Raw genomic sequence first — 18,771 nt, forward strand, 5'->3', positions numbered from 1 at the left:
TAAAAGACTCATTTTGAACCTAAAGATATATCCAGACTGAAAGTGAAGGATGGAGAGTCAGCTTTCAAGTCAAGGGGCCTCAAAGGAAAGCTGGGGTAGTGATTCTCATATCTGACAAAGTAGATTTTAAGCTAAAAGACTGTAGTTAGAGATACAGAAAGACACTACACCATTCTTAAAAAGTCTATCCAACAAGATCTATTAATTGTAAATATCTATGCCCCCAACATGGGAAGAGTCAACTACATAAGCCAACCATTAATCAAAATAAAGAGACAGGGGAACCTGGGTGGCTCAGTTGGCTAAGTGTCTGCCATCACCTCAGGTCATGATCCCAGGGTCATGGGATTGAGCCCCATGTCGGGCTCCCTGTTCAATTCCCTCTCCCTCTGCCTGCCACTCTGCCTACTTGTGTTCTCTCTCTGTGGAATAAATAATAAAGATCTTAAAAAATATAAAGAGACATATTGATAAGAATACATTAATTGTAAGGGATCTTAACACTCCACTCTCAGCAAGAGACAGATCATCCAAGCAGAAAATCAACAAAGAAATGAGAGCTTTGAATGACACATTGTACCAGGTGGACCTCATAGATATATACAGGCTCTTCCAACCCAAAACAACAGAATACTCAATCTTCTCAAGCACACATTGAACTTTCTCCAGAATAGACCACATACTGGGTCACAAATCAGATATTCGCTGATACCAAAGACTGAGGTTATTTCCTGCATATTCTCAGACCACAATTCTTGGAAACTATAACTCAATCACAAGAAAAAGTTTGGAAGAAATTCAAACACTTAGAAGCTAAAAACCATCCTACTCAAGAATGTTTGGGTCAACCAGGAAATCAAAGAACTTAAACTACTCATGGAAACCAATGAGAATGAAGACACATTGGTCCAAAACCTATTGGATACAGCAAAGACAGTCCTAAGGGAGAAATACGTGGCCATCCAAGCCTCACTTAAAAAAATAGAAAAATCCTGAATACACAAACTCTATTTACACCTTAAAGAACTGGAGAATCAACAGAAATTAAGTCTACCCTATGCACGAAAAGGGAAATAAAGATTAGAGCAGAGGTCAATGAGTTAGAAACCAGGGATACAGTAGAACACATTAATGAAACCAGAAGCTAGTTTTTTTAAAGAATTAATAAGATAGATAAACCACTGGCCAGACTAATCCAAAAGAAAAGAGAAAGGACCCAAATTAATAAAATTATGAATGAAAGGGGAGAGATTGTGACTGACATCAAGGAAATACAAATAATCATCAGAAATCATTATCAATAGTTATATGCCAATAAGTTAATGCATTCCTGGGAAACCTATAAACCTCTAAGATGGAAACAGGAAAAAATTGACAACCTGAATAGACTAATAACTAGTAACAAGACTGAAGCAGTGATCAAAAACCTCCCAAAAAATGAGTCCAGGACCTGACAGATTCCCTGGGGAATTCTAGCAAACATTCAAAGAAGAAATAATATCTATTCACCTGAAGCTGTTTAAAAAAAAAAAGAAAAGAAAAGAAAAGAAACAGAAGGAAAACTTCCAGACTCTTTCTATGAGGCCAACATTACCTTGATCCCCAAACCAAGCAAAGACCCCATCAAAAAGGAGAATTTCAGACCAATATCTCTGATGAATATGGATTCTAAGATTCTCAACAAGATCCTAGCTAATAGGATCTAGCAGTACATTAAAAAGATTATCCACCACAACCAGGTGGGATTTATTCCTGGGATACAAGGGTGGTTCAACATTAGCAAATCAATGTGATAGAACAAATCAACAAGAGAAGAGAGAAGAACCACATGATCCTCTCAATTGATGCAGAAAAACCATTTCATTTGACAAAATATAGCATCCTTTTCTGATTAAAACTCTTTAAAGTACAGGGATAGAAGGAACATTCCTCAAATTCATAAAACCCATCTATGAAAAACCCCACAGTGAATGTCATTCTCAATGGGGAAAAGCTGAGAGCCTTCCCACTGAGATCAGGAACAAAAGGATGTCCACTCTCACCTCTATTGTTCAACATAGTAGTAGAAGTCCTAGCAACAGCAATCAGACAGCAAGAAGAAATAAAATTTATTCAAATTGGCAAAGAAGAAGTCAAACTCTCTCTCTTTGCAGTTGACATGATACAAGAGTTTTAATCAGAAAACTCCAAACTTTTGGGTTTGAAAAACCCAAAAGACTCCACCCCCAAATTACTAGAACTCATACAGCAATCCAACAATGTGCCAGGATACAAAATCAATGCACAGAAATCAGTTGCTTTCTTATATAGTAACAATGAAACTGTAGAAATGGAAATTAGAAGATTGATTCCATTTTCAATAACACCAAAAACCATAAGTTACCTTGGAATAAAACTAACCAAAGAGGTAAAGGATCTATATTCAAAGAACTACAGAACACTCATGAAAGAAATCTAAAAAGACATAAAAAGATGGAAAAACATTCCATGCTCATGGAACAGAAGAATAAACATTGTTAAAATGCCTATACTACCCAGAGCAATCTATACTTTCAATGCCATCCCAATCAACATACCATTGGCATTTTTCAAAATTCTGGAACAAGCAGTCCTAAAATTTGTATGCAACCAGAAAAGACCCCGGATCAGCAAAGCAATGTTAAAAAGAAAAACAAAGCTAGGAGCATCATGTTGCCTGATTTCAAGCTGTATTACAAAGCTGTGATCACCAAGACAGCATGGTACTGGCACAAAAACAGACACATAGACCAATGGAACAGAGTAGAGAGCCCAGATATGGACTCTCAACTCTATGGTCAAATAATCTTCAACAAAGCAAGAAAAAATATCAAGTGAAAATTCTCTTCAATAAATGGTGCTGGAGGGACGCCTGGGTGGGTCAGTTGGTTAAGCAGCTGCCTTTGGCTCAAGTCATGATCCCAGCGTCCTGGGATCGAGTCCCACATCGGGCTCCTTGCTCGGCAGGGAGCCTGCTTCTCCCTCTGCCTGCCACTCTGTCTGCTTGTGCTCACTCTCGCTCCTCTCTCTCTCTCTCTGACAAATAAATAAATAAATAAATCTTTAAAAAAAATAAAATAAAATAAAAATAAAAAATAAATAAATGGTGCTGGGGAAATTGGACAGCTATGTACAGAAGAATGCAATTCAACCATTCTCTTACACCATACACAAAGATAAACTCAAAGTGTATGAAAGACCTCAATATGAGACTGGAATCCATCAAAATCCTACAGGAGAACATAGGCAGTTACCTTTTCAACACTGACCACAACAACATCTTTCAAGACACGTCTCCTAAGGTAAGGGAAAAAAAAGTGAAAATGAACTTTTGGGACTTTATCAAGATAAAAAGCTTCTGCACAGCAAAGGAAATAGTCAACAAAACAAAGAGGCAACCCACAAAATGGAAGAAGTTATTTGTAAATGACACTACAGACAAAGGGCTGATATCCAAGATCTATAAAGAACTTCTTAAACTCAATACCCCGAAAACAGACAATTATGTCAAAAAATGGGCAGAAGACATGAACAGACACTTCTCCCATGAAGACATACAAATGGCTATCAGACACATGAAAAAATGTTCATCATCAGTAGCCATCAGGGAGATTCAATTCAAAACCACATTGAGATACCACCTTACACCAGTTAGAATGGCCAAAATTAACAAGGCAAGACACAACAAATATTGGAGAGGATGTGAAGAAAGGGGAACCCTCTTACACTGTTGGTGAGAATGCAAATTGGTGCAGCCACTTTGGAAAACAGTGTCGAGATTTTTCAAAAAATTAAAAGTAAAGCTACACTATGACCCTGCAATTGCACTACTGGGTATTTACCCCAAAGATACAGATGTAGTGAAAAGAAGTGCTATATATACCCCAATGTTCATACCAGCAATGTTCACAATAGCCAAACTGTGGAAAGAACTGAGATGCCCTTCAGCAGATGAATGGATAAAGAAGATATGGTTCATATATACAATGGAATATTACTCAGCCATCAGAAAGGATGAATACCCAACTTTTGCATCAACATGGATGGGACTGGAGGAGATTATGTTGACTGAAATAAGTCAAGCAGAGAAAGTCAATTATCATATGGTCTCACTTACTTGTGGAACTTAAGGAATAACATGGAGGACATTAGGAGAAGGAAGGGAAAAGTGAAGGGGGGAAATTGGAGGGAGAAGTGAACTATGAGAGACTGTAGACTCTGAGAAACAAACCGAAGGTTTTAGAGGGGAGGGAGGTGGGGGATGGGTGAGCTTAGTGGTGGGTAGTAAGGAGGGCACATATTGCACGGGGCACTGGGTGTTATACGTAAACAATGAATCTTGGAACACTACATCAAAAACTCATGATGTACTGTATGGTGACTGACATAACACAATAAAAAAAATTTCTTGAAGTTTTTCCTTGTGTCAGGCTCAGCGTTGGTGGTTAGAAATAAAAGATGAATAAACATAAATGCTACCTTAAAGGGTAATGGCATAGAACAGTGGTTAAGACTCTGGAGCCAGATTGCCTAGTTGGGAATACCAGCTCCACCATTTATGAGATCTACAGTATGGGAAATTACAAACCTCTTTGTCACTCAATTTTCCCCTCCGAAAAATAGACATAACAGTAATACTTACATGTCACAGTATTGTTATGAAGAGTAGGTGAGGAGGGTGACATCATCAACATAGCAAAATAAAGTTTTCTACCATCTTCCCCCCAAAGAACAGTAATTTTGACAATCACCCATGGACAAGGTAGAGTTTGGGAGTCCATCAGAGAAGTTCCAGCCCACTGTTAAACAAAAATAACCCAAGATCGGACGCACTGATGAAGATAAGAGGAACAGTTTTACTTTCACCTTGTCTCCCCCTCCCCCAGGCAGCACAGCACAGTACTAAGAGAACTTCTTGGCCCATGATTCCTCCCACAGGGAAAACCAAAAGCATATAAATGAGTGCCCAGCTACCCTGTGTCAGACATTGCCGAAGAGGTCCTTTTTTCTCCTCACCCCACTCAGAACACTGAGCTACATGACTGGAGGACATTGAGTGGCTTAGAGGACAGCAACCAGGGCTCAGAATGAAACATATCAAGTATATGTAGATCCTACTAACTATATCAGTGACTCCTTGGGAGGTTGTGCCTGTGGATCCCCCCCAAGCTTTCCCACAACTGTCCCCATGACTCCGCATGCTTCATCCAACATCCCATCCTATTTCAGTGTGCACCACCTTAACACGTCATCAATGGTGGCTAAAAGTGAGCCTTTGAAGATGGCTGGTGAGCATGTGCAAAAAGCCAGCTTGACTCTGCAGGACTGAGAGAAATCACACAGGCCTGAGAACACAGCATCCCCCTAAGGAAAGCAAGCAAGGGGAGGATGTCAACACTCAGCCTGGCTTTGCAGCCATACAACCTTAAACTTAAAGTCATTTGTAAGAATTACCCCCTCAGAGGAAACAAGAAAAGGAGGAAAGATGTGGGAAGGCCTCAGAATCCCTAACAGAGCTGAAGGAAGGTATTTCTCTCCCAAAGCCAGTCAGTAAAGACTGGAGGAGGTAACTGCTTCTTCTAATGTAAAGATAGCAATGTAAAACTTCAAGGAAAATAAAAAATCAAGGAAATGAAAGGCTCTGCCAAAGGAGCACAATAATTCTCTAGTACTATCTCTAAAGAAATGTAGTTCTCTAACTGGCCTAATGAGGAATTCAAAATAACTATTTTAAGGAAGCTCAATGGGCTACAAGAAAACACTAAAAGAAAATTTGGTGAAATCAGGAGAATAAAACATGGACAGAATGAGAAATTTAACAGAGAGATATAAATCATAAAAAAAGAACCAAATAGAAATTCTTGAGCTGGTATTTTTCAAAGAGCTGGAGTAAATAATCCTAAAATTTGTATGGAATCAAAAGAGACCCCGAATTGCTAAGGAAATGTTGAAAAACAAAAATAAAACTGACGACATCATGTTACCTGATTTCAAGCTTTACTGCAAATCTGTGATCAAAAAGACAGCATGGTACTGGCATAAAAATAGACACATAGACCAGTGGAACAGAGTAGAGAGCCCAGATATGGACTCTCAACTCTATGGTCAAATAATCTTCGACAAAGCAGGAAAAAATATACAGTGGAAAAAAGACAATCTCTTCAATAAATGGTGCTGGGAAAATTGGACAGCTATATGTAGAAGAATGAAACTTGACCATTCTCTTACACCGTACACAAAGATAAACTTGAAATGGATAAAAGACCTCAATGTGACTCTTTGATATCAGCCACAGCAACTTCTTTCAAGATATGTCTCCAAAGGCAAAGGAAACAAAAGCGAAAATGAACTTTTGGGATTTCATCAAGATCAAAAGCTTCTGCACAGCAAAGGAAACAATCAACAAAACAAAGAGGCAACCCACGGAATGGGAGAAGATATTTGCAAATGACAGTACAGACAAAAGGTTGATATCCAGGATCTATAAAGAACTTCTCAAACTCAACACACACAAAACAGATAATCATATCAAAAAGTGGGCAGAAGATATGAACAGACACTTCTCCAATGAAGACATACAAATGGCCACCAGACACATGAAAAAATGTTCATCATCACTAGCCATTAGGGAGATTCAAATCAAAACCACATTGAGATACCTCCTTACACCAGTTATAATGGCCAAAATTAGCAAGACAGGAAACAACGTGTGTTGGAGAGGATGTAGGGAAAGGGGAACCCTCTTACACTGTTGATGGGAATGCAAGTTGGTGCAGTCACTTTGGAGAACAGTGTGGAGATTCCTCAAGAAATTAAAAATAGAGCTTCCTTATGACCCTGCAATTGCACTCCTGGGTATTTACCCCAAAGATACTGATGTAATGAAAAGAAGGGCCATCTGTACCCCAATGTTTATAGCAGCAATGGCCACGGTTGCCAAACTGTGGAAAGAACCAAGATGTCCTTCAATGGACGAATGGATAAGGAAGATGTGGTCCATATACACTATGGAGTATTATGCCTCCAACAGAAAGGATGAATACCCAACTTTTGTATCAACATGAGCAGGACTGCAAGAGATTATGCTGAGTGAAATAAGTCAAGCAGAGAGAGTCAATTATCATATGGTTTCACTTATTTGTAGAGCATAACAAATAACATGGAGGACATGGGGAGATGGAGAGGAGAAGGGAGTTGAGGGAAATTGGAAGGGGAGGGGAACCATGAGAGACTATGGACTCTGAAAAACAACCTGAGGGTTTTGAAGGGGCGGGGGGTGGGAGGTTGGGGGAGCCAGGAGGTGAGTATTAAGGAGGGCATGTATTGGGACGCCTGGGTGGCTCAGTGGGTTAAAGCCTCTGCCTTCGGCTCAGGTCATGATCCCAGGGCCCTGGGATCGAGCCCCGCATTGGGCTCTCTGCTCTGCAGGGAGCCTGATTCCCCCTCTCTCTCTGCCTGCCTCTCTGCCTATTGTGATCTCTGTCAAATAAATAAAATATTAAAAAAAAAAAAAAGGAGAGCACGTATTGCATGGAGCACTGGGTGTGGTGCAAAAACAATAGATACTGTTACGCTGAAAAGAAATTAAAAAAAAGAAATTCTTGAGCTGAAGAATACAATGAATAGAATGAAAATTGCAACAGAAAGCACTGACAGCAGACTAGATTATGCAGAAGAAAGAATCTGTGAAATAGAAGACAGATCATTTGAAAGTGTGAAGTCAGAAGAAAAACCGCATGACAAGGAAGAAAGAAAGCCTATGTGACCTATGGATTACTCTGGAAACAATCTACACATTATTGGAGTTCCAGGAGAAGAGAAATATAAAAGGGGCAGAAAGCATATTTAAAGAAATAATAACTTGGAACTTCCTTAGTCTAAGGAGAGATTTGGATATCCAAATTCATCCAAATAGCTTATATATATCCCCATAATTTTAATTCAAAACACTCTTCTCAAAGACACATTATAATAAATGCATTATAATAACTGTCTAAAATCAAAGACAAAGACAGTTTTATTTTTCATTTTATTTTATTTTATTTTATTCCTTTTCAGTGTTCCAGCATTTATTGTTTATGTACCACATCCAGTGCTCCATGCAATATGTGTCCTCCATAATACTCACCACCAGGCTCACCCAAACTCCCACCTCCTCACCTCCAAAACCCTCAGTTTGTTTCTCAGAGTCCACAGTCTCTCATGGTTTGTTTCGCCCTCAGATTTCCCCCAACTCACTTCTCCTCTCCATCTCCCAATGTCCTCTGTGTTATTCCTTATGTTCCACAAGTAAGTGAAACCATATACTTGACTCTCTCTGCTTTACTTATTTCACTCAGCATAATCTCTTCCAGTACCATCCATGTTGTTACAAAAGTTGGGTATTCATCCTGTCTGTTGGAGGCATAATACTCCATTGTAATATGGACCATATCTTCTTTACCCATCCATCCATTGAAGGGCATCTTGGTTCTTTCCACAGTTTGGCGACCGTGGCCATTGCTACTATGAACCCTGGGGTACAGATGGCCCTCTTTTTGCTACTTCAGTACCTTTGGGGTAAATACCCAGTAGTGCAATTGCAGGGTCATAGGGAAGCTCTATTTTTAATTTCTTGAGGAATCGCCACACTGTTTTCCAAAGTGTCTGTATCAACTTGCATTCCCACCAACAGTGTAAGAAGGTTTCCCTTTCTCCACATCCTCGCCAACACATGTTGTTTACTGTCTTGTTAATTTTAGCCATTCTAACTGGTGTAAGGAGGTATCTCAATGTGGTTTTGATTTGAATCTCCCCTATAGCTAATGATGATGACCATTTCTTCATGTGTCTGTTAGCCATTTGTATGTCTTCTTTGGAGATGTGAAAGATAGAGTTTTAAAAGCAGTAAGAGATGACAGAAAAACTTTCTCACATGCAAAGGAACCCTCAGAAGTTCATTAGCAGATTTCCCACCAGAAACATGGCAGGCTGGGAGAAAATGGATTGATACATTCAAAGTGCTGAAAGAAAAAAGCACCAAGCAAGAACACTTTAATCAAGAAAGTTGTGCTTCTGAAATAGAGGAGGGAAAAAAAGCCTTTTTCTTTCCTTCTTTTTTTTTTTTTAAGATTTTATTTATTTATTTATTTATTTATTTATTTATTTATGATAGAGAGAGAGACAAGTAGGCAAAGTGGCAGGAAGAGGGAGAAGGAGAAGCAGGCTCCCCACCAAGCAGGGAGCCCAATGGAAACACTGGATTTGAAATATACTTTAGACTTGAACGAAATGGACCTAACAGATATATACAGAACATTCCATACAACAGCAAAGACACATATTCTTCTCAAGCATGCCCAAAACATTCTCTAGGATAAATCCTATGTTGGGTCACAGAACAAATCACAGCAAATTTAAGAAGATTGAAATCATACCAGGCATCTTTTCTGACCAAACTTGAAATCAATAATAGGAGGAACATTAAAAAAATCACAAATATGTGGAAATTAAACAATACACCCCAGAACAGTCAACGAAGAAATTAAAGAGAAACCAAAAAATATTTTGAAACTGGGGCACTTGTATGGCTTAGTTTGTTGTGCATCCAACTCTGGATTTCAGCTCAGGTCATAATCTTAGGGTTCTGGGATTGAGCCCAGCACTGGGATCCATGCTCAGCAGGGAGTTAGCTTGAGGATTTCTCTCCCTCTCTCTCTACCCCTCCTGCTTACACATACTCATCTCTCTGTCTCTCTCTCTAAAATAAATAAATCTTTAAAAAAAAAACTTGAAACAAATACAAATGAAAATATAAGACACAGTAGAAGCATTCTAAGAGTAAAGTTTATAGTGATAAATGCCTACATTAAGAAAAAGAAAGCTCAAGTAAACAACCAAACATTATACCTCAAAGTAGGAAAAGAACAAGCTGAGTCCAAAGGTAGCAGAATGTCCGTAATCAAAGTCTACTCAAAGTCATCTACAGATTCAATGAAATCCTTATCAAAATTCCAATGGCACCCACAGTTAATATCATCCTAAATGGGGAAAAACTGAGAGCTTTTCTCCTAAGTGCAGGAACAAGAGAAAGATGTCTACTCTCACCACTTTTATTCAACATAGTACTGGAAACTCTAGCCACAGCTATCAAACAACAACAACAACAAAATAAAATAAAAAGCATCCAAATGGGTAAGGGAGAAGTAAAGCTTTCACTATTTGCAGATGACATAACAGTATATATAGAAAACCTAAGGGGCTCTACCAAAAAACTGCTAGAACTAATAAGCAAATTCAGCAAAGTCACAGGATACAAAATCAAGGTACAGAAATCTGTTGCATTTCCATACACCAACAATGAAGCAGAGAGAGAGAAACTAAGAAACCAATTCCATTTATAATTGAAACAAAAAGCAATAAGATACCTAGGAATAAATCTAACCAAAGAGATAAAAGACTTGTACTTTTAAAGCTGTAAAACATAGATGAAAGAATTTTGAGATGACACAAAAGAATGGAAAGATGCTCATGGGTTAGAAAAATAAATATCGTTAAAATGTCTATACTGCCCAAAGCAATCTCCACATTTATGTGATCCCTATCAAGCTACCAACAGCGTTTTACACAGAGCTGGAACAAACAGTCCCACGATTTGTATGGAACCACAAAAGACCCTGAATAGCCAAAGCAATCTTGAGGGGGAAAAAAGCAAAGGGGGAGGCATCACAATTCTGGACTTCAAGTGATATTAAAAAGCTGTAGTAATCTGGAAAGTATAGTACTGGCACAAAAATAGACACACAGATCAATATGACAGAATATAAAAACCCATAAATGAACCCGTAACTGTAGAGTCAACCAATCTTCGACAAAACAGAAAAAAAAAATCCAGTGGGAAAAAGACTATCTCTTCAACAAATGGTGTTGGGAAAACTGGAAAGCAACATGCAAAAGAATGAAACTGGACCACTTCTTACACTATACCCAAAAATAAATTCAACATGGATTAAAGACCTAAATGTGAGACCTGAAACCATCAAAATCCTAGAATAGAATACAGGCAGTAACTTGTTTGACATCAACTGTAGAAACTTCTTTCCAGATGTGTCTCTTGAGGCAAGAGAAATAAAAACAAAAATAAACTGTTAGGACTTCATCAAAATAAAAAGCTTCCTCACAGTGAAGGAAACAATCAAGACTGAAAGGCAACCTAAGGAATGGGAGAAGAACTTTGCAAATAACATATCTGATAAAGTCCTGCAATATAAAGACCTTATAGAACTCAACACCTAAAAAGTGAATAATCCAATTAAAAATGGGCAGAAGACACCAACAGACATTTCTCCAAAGAAGACATACAGATGGCCAAAAGATGTGTGAAAAGATGTTCAACCTCACTTATCACCAGGGAAATGCAAGTAAAAACCACCATGAGATATCACCTCACACCTGTCAGAATGGCTAAAATTGACAACACAAGAAATAACATGTGTTGGTAAGGATGCAGAGAAAGGGAACGCTCTTACACTGTTGGTGAGAATGCAAACTAGTGCAGCCACTCTGGAAAACAGTATGGAGTTTCCTCAAAAAGTTAAAAACAGAATTACTCTATAATCCAGCACTCACACTCCTAGGTGTTACTCAAAGAATACAAAAATACTAACCCAAAGGGATACATGAATCCCCATGTTTATATGAGCATTATCTACAGTAGTCAAACTATGGAAACAGCCCAACTGTCCAACAGTTAACGAATGGATAAAGAAGATGTGGTATATGTGGTATGCCTGGTGGAATAGTACTCAGTCACGAAAAGGAATGAAATCTTGCCATTTGCAACAATATGGATGGAGGTAGAGACTGTAATGCTAAGTGAAATACATCAGTCAGAGAAAGACAAATACCATATGATTTCACTTATGCATGGAATTTAAGAAACAAAATAAATGACCAAAGGAAAGAAGGATAGAGAGTGAGAGAGGCAAACCAAGAAACAGACTCTGAACTATAGAAAACAATCTGATGATTACCATAGGAGAGGTGGGGGGGATGGGTTAAATGGGTGATGGGGATTAAGGAGCGCACTTGTAATGACCACAGGGTGCTGTATAGAACTGTTGAATCACTGTATTGTACACCAAAAACTAATATTACACTATATGTTAACTAACTGGAATTTAAATAAAAACTTTTAAAAAATTCCAATGGCATTTTACATAGAATAGAAAAAAGAAGCTTAAAATTTGTATGGACCCACAAAAGACCCCAAATAGCTAAAGCAATCTTAAGAAAGAACAAAGCCTGAAGCATAATTCTTCCTCATTCCAAACCATATTACAAAGCTATAATAATCAAAACTCTATGATACTGGCATAAAAACAGACACAAAGACTAATGTAACAGAATCAAGAGTCCAGAAATAAACCTTCCAGCATACAGTCAACTAATATTTGACAAGGGAGATAGGAGTACTGAATGGTGAAACAACAGTATTTTTAATAAGTGGTACTGAAAAAACCATTGCACATGCAAAATAATTTAACTGGACTTCACTCTTACACCACTCAAAAAAATTAACCTGAAATGGATTAAAGCTTGAATGTAAGACCTGAAAACTGTAAAGCTCCTGGAAGAAAACATAGTGAAAAAGCTCCTTGATATGGGTCTTGACAATGATTTTTTGGAAATGTCACCAAATGCAGAAGTAACAAAAGCAAAAATAAACAAATAGGACTACATCAAATTAAAATCTTTTGCAAAACAAAAGAAACAATCCACAAAATGGAAAGGCAATCTATAGAACAGGAGAAAATATTTACAAGCCTATATCCAATAGGGATTAATATTCAAAATACATATGGAACTCACACAACTCAATAGCAAAAAATATTTATGATCATTAAAAAATTATCAAAGGACCCAAATAAAGATTTTTTTCCAAAGAAGACATACAGATGGCCAACAGTTTCATGAACAGGTGCTCCACATCACCCATCATCAGGAAAATGCAAATCAAAACCACAACGAGCTATTGTCTCACACCTGTTAGAATGGCTGTATCAAAAAGAGAGGACAAATGCTAGGGGGAATATGAGGGGAACTCTTGTACAGTGTTGGTAGGAATTGGTGCAACCGCTATGAAAAATTATGGTAGTTCCTCAAAAACTTAAATTTTTATACATACATATATATATGTGTGTGTGTGTGTGTGTGTGTGTGTGTGTGTATAATGATAACTACCATCGGATCCCGCAATTCCACTTCTGAATATTTAATCAAAGTAGAAAGAGAATAACTCAAAAATGTGTCTGCATCCCCATATTCATTGCAGTATTATTTACAATAGCCGAGACATGGAGACAACCTAAGAGTCTGACAATGAATAGATGGCTAAAGAAGATGTGGTGTATATTTACAATGGAATGTTATTCCACCTTGAGAAAGAAGGAAACCCTCCTGTTTGAAACAACACTGATGGATCTTGAAGGTATTATACCAAGGGAATTAAGTCAGAGAAAGACAAATACTGAATGATCTCATTTATACGTGGAGTTTAAAAAAGCTGAACTCATAGAAAGAAAGAAGGGTGGTTGACAAGGGCTGAGGAGTGGAGGATGGGCAAATGTTGGTCAGAGTGCAAACTTCCTGGTAGAAAATCGGTAAGTTCTGGGGATCTAACGCACTACAAGGTGACTATAGCTAACAATATTTACTGTATACACGGAAGTTGCTAACAGAGTAAATCTTGAATGTGCTTGACACACATGCACACAAACATACGCACACACGAAGATAATGATGTGAGGTGAAGGAAATGTTAGCTAACCCTGTGGTGGTCTTGTTTTACAATATATGTGTATCAACTCATGGTGAATATCTTCAACTTACAGAATGTTATGTCTGCATGACATTTCAATAAAGCTGGGAAAAAATAAACATTAACTGAGTTAGTATTTGTTAAGCACTCAACAGTTAAAATGTGTTGTTTTAAATAAGTAAAATAAAGGCACATATGGTTCAGGAGGAAAAACAGACATGAAACCTGGCAAGGTGAGCAATGTGAAAAGTGCTATGATCGAGATGTGTTCTAGAAGCCAAAGAGGGAAGAGACTAGGCACCATCAGAAGGTCAGGAAACACTTCTCAGAGTAGAGGGGGAGGAGGGTCCTGTAACTGCATTTTGCAGGATAAACAGAAGTCCTCCGGAGACCAAGGAGGAAGCAGAGACTGTAATATCTAGACATTTAAGTTTCCCTTCTTAGTTTGTCTGATGTCTCCATCTTCTCCTAGGTCCTCCCAGGCCAGGGGAGAGACAAACCCCCATGCAAGAAGGACCCCTCAGCTGGGCTGAAAAAGAAGAGCTCAGGGTTTCACTTTCAAAACCTCGTCCCTGATTTCTCTATCCTGGGACAATTGGTCAGCTGGCTCCTAACTTCCCTCAGGTTTCACCCCTGACCTGCATGAGGGGGCCAGTTTCAACCAGAGCTGGGCTGACCGCTGAGCCCTGTGGAGCCTATGGAACAGCCATTTCTTCCTAAGTCTCTAGGGCCCTGCCTTGCAGGGATGAGGAGCAGGGCAGTGTCTCGAGTGGTGGAGAAAGGGTGGCCCTCGTTGAATTGCAGCCTTCTCTGGCTGTCCCTGAAGGGTTTCCTTCCAAAGAACTGAAGCCCAGCCTGAAGGAACCAAGTCTGATGTGTACGGGACAAGAGGAATCAGAAACCTCTCTTTTCATTGTAATCCTTCTGTGTGTCCCTGTGAAGAGAAATTTCTAGACCGAGCAACAACAGCAGGATCTCACTTCCTCTTTTGAAGCCTAACAGCTAAGAAGACTCCAGTCTTTCTCCTTTGTGGCGGAGTTCTTGTAACAGGAACTGTGGCCCATCTCCATTACATTCCCTACTTGGGGTGCGACTCTTCTACCCACTGCATTTCCAATCTCTGCCAGGCGGCTTCTTTTGTAACAATCCCTACACCAATTAACTCATGTCCCACAGCAGCAAAAATAGGGGGGCAGATGGGTAAGTAAAACAGATGGAAAAGCCTAGCATGGCTTGGCTTTGTCTTGAAGAGACTGGTTCTCAGACCTTAGAGGTTGGCACCCATCCGAAAGAAGTAATACCAGATTAACCTGTTCACCTAGAATTTGGTAATTAGATAGCTACAAGTTAGTACCTGCTGACTGTACCTAAGGAACGTTTGCCCTTGGGTGCTGCAGACTTACAGGATTCCAATACCCCCACAAGTGGAGCATTTCTTTCATAACCAACCTTATTTACTGAGTTCCCCAAGTATGTGTGCAGCATGAACGCAGTAAATACAGCATCAGTAGCTTGGTTCTTTGTAGTCCTGAGACACCCCCCCCCTTTTTTTTTTTTTTTGGCACCTGAAGCTCCTCTCTCCCCTACCCTGTTACCCTGTTCTGAAAATTGAAGAACAGTTCCATGCACAGCCGATGCCCATTCTGTTCCATTTCCATTGGAATTTGTCTCATCAGTACATCTTGTGAACCATAAGCCCAAGTTTTGTGGTTCTCAGCTGTGGTCCCCGGAACAGCTACATCAGCATCAGCTGGAAGGGACTTGATAGAAATACAGATTCAGGGCCTCACCCCCCACCTATTGAATAGGAAACTCTAGGACAGAGCCCAGAAATCTGTATTTTAATAAGTCCACCACTATTGATTCTAGGATGCAAACTCAAGTTTGAGACCCATTGATCTAGTCTTGGGCGTCAAGGACCCAATCATACATATGTCAGGCTTTGTGGGCTGTATATTTTTGTCACAACTTAACTCCGCTGTTGTGCTGTGAAGACAGCCGTAAATATAATGTAAGATGAGTGATACTGACTGTGTTTTAATGAAACTTGATTTACAGAAATAAGCAGGAGGCCATATCTGGTCCCCGGGAGGTAATCTGCCAAACTCTGAGTTTTAAATAGTGTTTCATCCATCAGAATTTCTATTTCAGCGTGTCTCTGATCCTGGGTTCTCTTGGAGCCCTTATTCTTTGTGTGTATTCCGTGGAAATTATATTTACCCCACAGTACAAAAGAAAAAATCGAACTATTAAGAAAAGTACAAAGTCTAGCTTTTCCGAAGGCCTGGAAAGCATGTAACAGCCCCATTTTACCAGAAGGAAACTGAGGCATAGGACATGATTGAGGCCTGCCCTGCTGCTCAGTCAACACTGTGTTCCTTGAGCACAGTGGTCCCCCTTTTCTATGAAACCTGATAGAAACAGCACCTACCAGAGTTGTGTGACAGTGACCCAGGACCTGTAATGACATTCGGCCATGCTGCTTGTCCCAGTCGACTCACTTTCCATGGCCTAGAGATCTGCACTCTGCTACCTCCTCTTATCTGGGGGCACACAACCAAGAAACAATGAAAACAGACAAAGTAGTTAATCACTGGCTTAGGTATTTCCCTGGATTTTATCAATCAATGATCCATCTGGATACCCTATTCTACAGAACAGCTGGTACTCTTTCCTCACCATTAGTAAGGTATGAGTATTGTCAACAGGATAGGGACAGGTTTGGTCAACCAGGATGGTATCTAGGTCTCATCTGAAGACTTTGGGCTGTGGTGATCCTCCAAAATCAGGGGAGGGGGTTGGGGTGAAGCTTCAGGCCAAAAACATAGTGATCAAGAAAATTAGAAATGAGTGTGCCTGGGCTATACTATATTAAATGCTTGCGTGGAATGCCATGACTTAACAACTAGTGATGGGAAAAGTGTGAAAAGATATGGAGCATTTTCTTCTTGCTTTTTGAATTAGCATAAGCTAGATTATCTCAGAGTAACAAACAGACCCCAGGTTTCAGTGGCTTTAATGCAGCAAAGGATTTGGGGTGATGCAAGTGCTTCTTTAAGGCAGCTTTCCTTGTGCGGCAGCTCCAAATCAGGTGGTTTTAATCCCGCAGCTCTGCCCCTAAAAACAAAGCCTCCACAGGATCTCGTGCCCCAGCAAAGAGAGGTGTGTGTGTGGGACGCCTACCTCCTCAGCTCACAGGTCATCCAGAACAAACACATGGCCCTGTCCAGCTGCAAGGGGGCCTGTCCTCCCTAAGCCTGGAAGGAGAAGAGAATTGGGTATGATACCAGTATACTGGAGCTCCTAATTTCAACCATATTATGTCATGTGTGTTTCCACAGCCCCGAAAGGAGGTCAGCTAACATGAAAGCCAACCACAGCTGAGTGGACTGAACACGGAGTGTGTTTTTAATTGAAGTATGGAGCACAACGTTATATTGGTTTCAGGTGCACAACGTATTCGGTAATTGTATACATTACTCAGCGCTCACTGGGATAAGTGTAGCCACCATCTGTTATCATATAATGTTATTACAATATTCTGGACGATATTCCCTATGCTGTAGTTTTCATTTCCATGACTTACTTATTTTATATCCAGAAGTGTGTACCTCTTAATCTCGTTTATCTGTTTTGCCCATCCCCCTCACTCGTTTGTTCTCTGTATTTAAGAATCTGTTTTTTTTTAAAGTTTTTATTTTAATTCCAATTAGTTATCATACTATGTAATATTAGTTTCAGGTATACAATAAGTAATTCAACAATTCCCTACATCACTTGGTACTCATCATGACAAGGACATTCCTTAATCCCCATCACCTGTTTCACCCATCCCCCTTCCCACTTCCCTTCCAATAACCATCAAATTGTTCTCTTAAATAATGAAGAGTCAGTTTCTTGCTTTGTTACACTCTGTCTCTGGTTTTCTTTCCCCGTTTCCTTGTCTTGTTTCTTAAATTCCACATACCAGTGAAATCATATGGTATTTGTCTTTCTCTGACTGGTGTATTTCACTTAGCATTATACTCTACTTCCATCCACGTTCTTGCAAATAGCAAGATTTCATTCTTTTTATGACTAATATTCTGTTGTGTATGTAAACCATGATTTATCTGTTTATCAATTGATGGACACTTGTGCTGCTTCCAATCTTGGTTATTATAAATAATACTGCTATTAACATATGGGTACTGGTATCCTTTTGAATTAGTATTCTTGTATTCTTTAGATAAATACCTAAGAGTGCCATTGCTGGATCGTTGCTATTTTTAACTTTTTGAGGAAACTCCATATTGTTTTCCAGAGTGGCTGCACCAGTTTGCACTCCCACCAACAGTGCCAGAGGGTTCCCCAACACCTGTTATTTCTTGTGTTCTTGATTTTAGCCATTCTGACAGGTGTGAGGTGATACCTCATTTGCATTTCCCTGATAAGTGATGTTGAGCATCTTTTCATGCATCTGTTGACAATCTGGTTGTCTTTTTTGGATGTCCGTTCTTGTCTTCTACCCATTTTTAAAAGATTTTATTTATTTATTTATTTATTTTTAAAGATTTTATTTATTTGACAGAGAGAGATCACAAGTAGGCAGAGAGGCAGGCAGAGAGAGGGGGGAGCAGGCTCCCCGCTGAGCAGAGAGCCAGATGTGGGGCTCGATTTCAGGACCCTGAGATCATGACCTGAGCTGAAGGCAGAGGCTTAAGCCCCTGAGCCACCCAGGCGCCCCATTCTATCCACTTTTTAATTGGCTTATTCATTTTTGGGGTCTTAAGTTCTATAAGGTCTTTACATATTTTGGATAGCAGGACTTTATCAGATATGTCATTTGCAAATTTCTTCTCCCATTCCATAGGTTTTCTTTAAGTCTTGTTGATTGTTTCCTTCACTGTGAGGAAGATTTTTATTTTGATAAGTCCTAATGGTTTATTTTTACTTTTATTCCTCTTGCCTTAAGA

The sequence above is a fragment of the Martes martes genome (genome assembly GCF_963455335.1).
Source record: "Martes martes genome assembly, chromosome: 3".
Lineage (NCBI taxonomy): Eukaryota > Metazoa > Chordata > Mammalia > Carnivora > Mustelidae > Martes > Martes martes.